Source organism: Pantherophis guttatus, chromosome 2, assembly GCF_059756535.1.
Source record: "Pantherophis guttatus breed Tessera chromosome 2, ASM5975653v1, whole genome shotgun sequence".
Taxonomy (NCBI): domain Eukaryota; kingdom Metazoa; phylum Chordata; class Lepidosauria; order Squamata; family Colubridae; genus Pantherophis; species Pantherophis guttatus.
This window is the reverse complement of record NC_142064.1, coordinates 255,933,745-255,940,752: the sequence shown is the minus strand read 5'-3', so window position 1 is coordinate 255,940,752 and position 7,008 is coordinate 255,933,745. Positions and strand designations below refer to the sequence as shown.

The window sequence follows — 7,008 nt, the reverse complement described above, 5'->3', positions numbered from 1 at the left end:
GTGTACAGATCAATTTTTTAGCCATTCTTTTTTCCATCAAAATGCCAGGGGGCTGGCACAAGCTTGCCACATTCCACTAGAGCAAGCTAAGTAAATTGTTTCATCTTGTCCCCAATGTTTTGGGGCATCCCCCTCAGGGGACACAGGAGTTAATCCCCGTGGTCTCACCTCTAATCAATTATGGCAAATGGATATTACCCATGTTCCTTCTTTGGCTCCTTGGAACTTTTTTGCAATTTTGTACAACCTGGAATATTATTGTTACTCATGGTCTTCCCTATAATTCCACAGGTCAAGCTATTGTGGAACGTGCTAATTGGTCCTTTAAGGACTGCCTTCACAAACAAATAAAAAAGGAGAGGGCTCTCGGGTCCCAAATTTGTCATGGGTAACACAACAGGTTACAAAAGTTTTATTTACTTTGAATCAATTGAATTTTTCAATTTCTAATTCAGAGGCATTTTCAACAAAAACAAGTTTGCCTCCTCCTCTGGTATATTATAGAGCATTACCAGACAAAACATGGTTAGGACCGATTCCTTTAATTACTTGGGGGTGGGGCTAGGCTGCTGTGTTTACACCTACAGGACTTTGTGGATCCCAGCGCGTTGTGTTTGTCCAGCCAAGTATGTCATGGCACCACCCCTGAGCCCTATCCCAGAGATGGCAAAGGTGACTCTACAGACAGCACGGCGACCAACCCGATCCCGTCATGCCAGTCATCCAGTGACATGGGGAGATGTGAAGAATTTGACCATCAAAGTGCAGACAGTACTGCAGCAGCAACAAGTGGAACAAACACCAGAGAATTTGTGCGCTGCCATTTTTGTGTTTTAACTGCCAATTCTTTAGTCATAATTTGTTTGTGCTTGATTGTTAATAACTGGCATCAGCAGCTGTCATCCCACCTAAACATTCTCTCGAACAACGGATGAAACAAAACTTATGGGTTCAGCTTGCAAACATCACACAAACTGATGCCTTTTGTTTGTCTGAAGCTTTTGATATGGAAAATTTGCTTTCTACATGTTTAATCCCTGTGTGTACACCTGCTGTAGTAATTCAAAACTTTACTAATTTGAGTGAGTATTTGTTCAAAGGGAACTTTGATTAGAAGAATATAGCTCATTGGGGAGAAGCTGTATATTATCTACCCTCTAACACAATTGATTTGTATCAGTTCCTGAAAATGTAACTTTGTTACTTTAACATTTTAGATGAATCACGGAACATTCAGCATCAACTTAACATCTTACATAATTTGGCCTCTGATTTAAAAATTGATACTTTAGAATCTTGGTGGGAAAGCCTTTGGTCTTGGTTACCAATAGGCTTATTGGGAAACATCCTACGTTATTCAGTCATCATTTGTGCTAATTTAATTGGAGGATGCTGTTTTGTTCAGTGAATTATTTCCTTTTGTAATATATGTATAACTGCATTTTGCTTTAAACCCCCTCTCACACTGCCTTAGGGTCAGGTTTATGACTTGTATAAACAACTGCAGGGATATTCCTCTCCTGATAATAACCCCTTTTCTGGCCCCTCGTAAGAGGATGGCCTGGCAAACAAAACAAAACAGAGTGGAATGTGGGTCAGTAGGTCAAGGGTCACGGTGCCAGGCTGCGAGCAGCACACTGCCATAGCTCATGCGCTGTGGGTCTTGCCTGCTTACTTCATCTTTGGCTCGGATTTGGATGAGATCATCTCACCTAGAGAGGATGGCATCTTGAGAGGGGGTGAATAAGTTATCCAATCAGAACCCTGTTGCTGTGCTACCTTTTATCTGCTTGTGTAAAACTGTATAAAAATAAAGCTCTCGGGGAGACCGAGAGAGACATCTTGGGAGACCTCTTGAAAAAGAGCAAAATCCTGGACCTCTGATTTACAACAGCTAAAGAATTCTCTCTTCTCTCCCTCCCTTTCTCTCTTGCCTTTCAGGCATGTACCTTAGTAGGAACAATCCTGCAATTTCTGGGCTCATTTACATTATGTTGGCTTTGGATGCATTGTGCACTTGGTGTAGGAGGAAAAAAAATATCAAGGTATATTTTAATATGTTTTTCACAAAGCAGCTTCTGTTCCTCATAATCCTAGCAAAGGCCATCATCACAGATTGTACTGTACTCTTCCTTGAAGAACATTGCTTGAGGAAATACCTCCCTGGACACATGGACACGTCATCTTAGAAGACCTTGAAACTCCACCCATACCATCACTCAACACGTATTCATTTTAGTGGATAAAATGAATCCACTGAATCGTACATCTGCCCCAGACAAATCTCCCTCTATCCAAGTAAGAAGCCATTCATTTGAAATCCAAAATGAATAAGATTCTTATCTTTGGGATTTTTGCCATGCTCTTCAGCACTATAGGTAAGTAAGTAAGTAAGTAAGTAAATAAATGAGTAAGTAAGTAAGTTAACAGCTTTTAGTATTTAGGAAAGATTTGTCATGGCTTGACTTGGAAAATGTTTAGTTGAGATTTAATTCCACCCCTTAAATGTAGAAGTTCATTTGCATAGAGAAATACAAAGGATTTTGTCTGATCCAGAGCTTGACTTGAAGACCAGCAGGGTTTTATGGATCAAGGTCTGCTCTCAAAGGGAGCATGATTATCTGATATATTTGGGCAGAGCTGGAGCTAGAATATCTGAAAGTTCAGTGAAATTTGCTGTGGATCCAACTGGATCCACAGACAGACCATGATCTTGGATGATGGTGCTAAGGTGGAAGGAAATTCTGGAATCTATTCACTCTTGAATGATTAAGATGGGTCGAGTTGGGAATTCACAGATGGAAAACATGGGAATGGGATACAATTGCAATGGGATGGGAGTGAGAATTGGACTAAATGTTCCCCATTCCTGCCCTCATGGAGCAGTCGACGGACTCTGCATTGGTGAACAGCCAAACTCAAGGTATAAAAATCTACCCCTTATAAAGGTATGGGATAAAATAATAACAGCACCTGAAACACTCCATACTTAACAATAGTGAAGGCAATAAAGATATTTGGATAGTGGACATTGCAATCCCTGAAGACAGCTGAATTAAAGTGAAAGAAGTGGAGAAAATTACAAAATACAAACACCTGCAAATGGAAGTAGAATGGCTGTGGCAAAAGATAGCAAAGATAGTACCAATAGTAATAGGTACCTTATGATGAGCTCTGTGGTGCAGTGGTTACAGCTGCAATATTGCAGGGTACATCTGCTGACTGCCGGCTGACTGCAATTTGGCAGTTTGAATCTCACCAGGCTCAAGGTTGATTCAGTCTTCCATCTTTCCAAGGTCAGTAAAATGAGGACCCAGATTGTTGGGAGCAATATGCTGACTCTGTAGAACCACTGAGAGAGTGCACTGTGAAGTGGTATATATAAGTCTAAGTGTTATTGCTATTGCCTATGTATAATAATTGGCTCCCTAATGAAAAGGAAGGACTCACTGGAGAAGAGCCTAATGCTGGGAACAATAGAGGGCAAAAGAAGGGGATGACAGAGAATGAAATGGCTGGATGGAGTCACTGAAGCTGTCGGCGTGAGCTTAAATGGACTCCAGAGGATGGTAGAGGACAGGAAAGCCTGGAGTGTCAGGGTGGCAATTAATCCCATTCCGCTTTGGGGTAATTGCATCTTAATTAGAGATGTGACCGTGGCTTTTCCTTGAAGCATGCTTTAATAAAATAAGCCCACGATATATTCTAATAAAACTCATTTTATTATAAAGAAAGTAAAAAACATCTTACTAGCTATTAATTACATCTTGGCAGCGTTCCTGCCTTACTTCTTGGCAGGCAAACAAAGAAAGTTAGAAGAAAGTGAAAGAATGTGGACATGCTCAGTAGAATCAGAGATAAGACTCTGTCTACCGTAAGTCTTAGAATGGAAGCCCAGCTGACAAATACAAGAATGCAGTGACATGGAGGAATGTTGTCCATGGGATCAGAATGGGTCGGACACAACTTTGCAACTAACAACAATAAATAATAATAATATGGTTTTATTGTTTTTAATGTTGTAAGCTGCCTAGTGCTGCCTTGCAGTCAGATGGGAGGTAAATAAATAAACAAACAAACAAATAAATATTTTTGGTGATAGCTCTAACACTATAAAACAAAAACATCTGCCTATCTCAGGTCCTTGGGAAAGACTCAATATGTGGATAAAAAATGCTAAATCCAATCTAGATATCTGGTTGACTGTGTGACCAACCATCATCATTATCATCATATTGCTGCAACAATCCACAAGGATATGATACAAAGCATGCAAAATCCCTGTTGTGGTTACAGGTCTCAGCCATAGTAACCTTCTTCTCTCTTACAGGTTATTGTCTGTGGTGCCATGACGAGTCCCAGAAGACTCCTGGATGGATGCCTGCTTGTTATTCTTGTGACACAGATCAATGTTTCAAGACAGGTTTCTATAGAGGTAAGATCCTGGAGCTCCAAGGCAGTTTGAAGTGGGCTGGAACTTCAAGGGGTTCCCCTTCCTTTTGTATTTTCCCACCACCACCCTTTTAAAATCATCCTTCCTTTCAACTTCCCAATAGGAGATGGCAAATTGCTCCACTGGGATGCTGGTTGTACCACAGGCAAGAATATTACATGTGGTGAAGAAAAGGTTTGGGAAATACATGGTACCTCCTATAAAGAATCCACACGGTGCTGCAACTCTTCTCTTTGCAATAGTGGTCCCCCATTTAGTAAATTCTAAAGACAAATCTATTCAGAAGAATCTCCCATAAACAAAGGGAGACATCTTCTTCTCCCTTCCCATTTCTACACAGATGTTCTCCATCCGTCATGCTGTGTCCTTCTGTGGGATCACAATCAGAATTATTTGTCATGTAATAAATAGTTTTTGAGAATAATCACAGGGTTCCTTGGCTCTTCTGTTTGTAAAAGACAATATTCCTAATATTACTGTAAGTTACATGTTACAAAAGATAGAGTGCTTAATAAATTCCAGGGTTATCACCAGTTACAACCTGAGTAAAATACAAAGATGAACCAAGTAATCAAAAAGTCATGGACTCAGCTGACACCACGGCAACACGTTCGGGGATTTCTGAGCTCCAGAAACCCCTTCCGATAGCCCCGATCCCAGACGGTTCCTTCGGGACCCTGCAGTCTAGTTTTGACTGTGGTAGTGTAGAGCACATCCCTGCGATCTCAGGGGTACTGCTAACCCCCTGATTGATCCAGGGAAAGCTCTTTCATTCATGGCTGCCGAGGCTAAGGCAGCTTGACAAAAGAGCGAGAGAAAGTGACAGCGTATCGGATCGGTGAGAGCTTTCTATTACTAAATAATACAAGAACACACTGAGGGCAAATGGTTTTGAAGATTGCATCTAAGATGAGATAAGCGGCAAAGTTAAACAAAGGGAAAAACAATTCTTTTTACCCTATTCGGCTACTTAGCTAAAGGACTTAATTGTTTAATTGCTTCACTTTCACTATTGACTGAGACCGGGACTGAATTGAAAGAGAGAAGCTTAGCAGGATTGGTAATCTTTGTCCGGTTTTTTTTTTTTTTTTTTTTTTTTTTTAAGAGAAGAACTGGTGGATATTGGCTGGAGTATTTGATTGGATTCGAAGTTTTTTTTTTTTTTTCTATTCCTTTTAAAACTTTAAAACTTTTTTTCTTTTAGGTAATCTTTGTTAGTAGAAAGACAGGAGAGTGTACTGCCATCTGCTGGAGAAACTTGTTTTTATGTTCATTCAAGTTGACAGCTAAGAGCTACAGTGTAGACAAAACAAAGAGGCTGTATGTGAAGTTGGTAAGAACTGTGAACACTTGGAGAATGTGGTTTATTTGCACTGTTTAAACAGGTGCTTTGGCTGGTTCTTATGGAAACAGAAACCTTGAAATAAGATACAAGGTCACTGTGCTCTGTAGAGCTGCTACTTGCTATTTTTTCCCCCCTGAATTATTGCTCTTAATATTGTGGCTTGACTAAAGTACCACTCTCTGAATGCTTTCTCTTTTTTTTCCCCTTTCATTCTCATATTTTTGAGCTTTCTCTCTTTTTTTTTCTTTTTTCTTTTTTTTTATCCGCCCCGTCTCACAATTTGGATATAACTATATTGGATTAAGGTAATCAAGTGCCTGAAGAACTTCTGGTTTTTGTTTTTTGGTTTTTGTAATAGGTACCCTTATTTTTATTTTTGTTTTTATTTTATTTTTTTGGCTTTTTATGGTTTATTTTTCTTTTTTACCTCTTTTTGCTGGATCCCTTCTTTTGCTTTTTCTATTTTTCTCTTTTCCTTTTTAATATCTAAAGGATTACGGTTTGGAAGAACCAGAAGAGCTTGATTTGATCAATTTTTTTTTGTTGTTGTTGTTCTTGATTTTTACTCCTTTATTTTTTCTCCCCTCTTTTCTCCCTCTTCTTTGGATTTTATTCTTTTCTCTCTTTTTCTCTTTTTTCTTCACTTGAACAGTGAACAACAGTGTTCAAGTGGGATCTGCTGCAACTACACCTGCATCATCACCATCTGGTGGGTAGAGATCTATCCAGACAATGTTGCAACAAGAAAAAGATAAAGATAAAGAATCGCCAATACAAACAATTTTACAAACAGTACAAAGAATGGAACCACAACTGACTAAAGTGGAACAACTATCCAAGACAGATGAAAAAGTGGATAATATCCAGCAAACAATGGTGAATTATGAAGAGAGACTGTCAAAACTAGAGAAGAAGGAAGACCAAAAGGAAGAGAAAATAAAAGAAATTGAGAATAGACTGGGAGATGTGGAGCTAGAAGCAAGAAGATTAATCAGATCGGAAATAGAAAAAGCAGAATTTTATTTAAGATTTCAAAATGTGGAAGAAAAAAAAGAAGAAAATCTTCCAGATGTGATTATTGGGTTGCTGTCTGAAGCCTTAGAAACTACTAAAGAGAAGGTGATGGAAGGAGTTGACGAGATTTACCGAGTTTACACTAGATATGCAATACGTAATAAACTCCCAAGAGAGGTACATATAAGATTTACTA

At 39.2% G+C, this 7,008-nt stretch overlaps 1 long non-coding RNA gene across 1 annotated transcript; it reads left to right on the top strand.

Annotated features, from left to right (window-relative positions):
- The first annotated feature begins 925 nt into the window (after positions 1-925).
- On the top strand, positions 926-4,877 carry LOC148115619 (uncharacterized). Its single transcript, XR_015732711.1, has 2 exons — positions 926-4,435; positions 4,557-4,877. It is a non-coding gene; the product is annotated as an uncharacterized LOC148115619 (long non-coding RNA).
- The last annotated feature ends 2,131 nt before the right edge of the window (positions 4,878-7,008 follow it).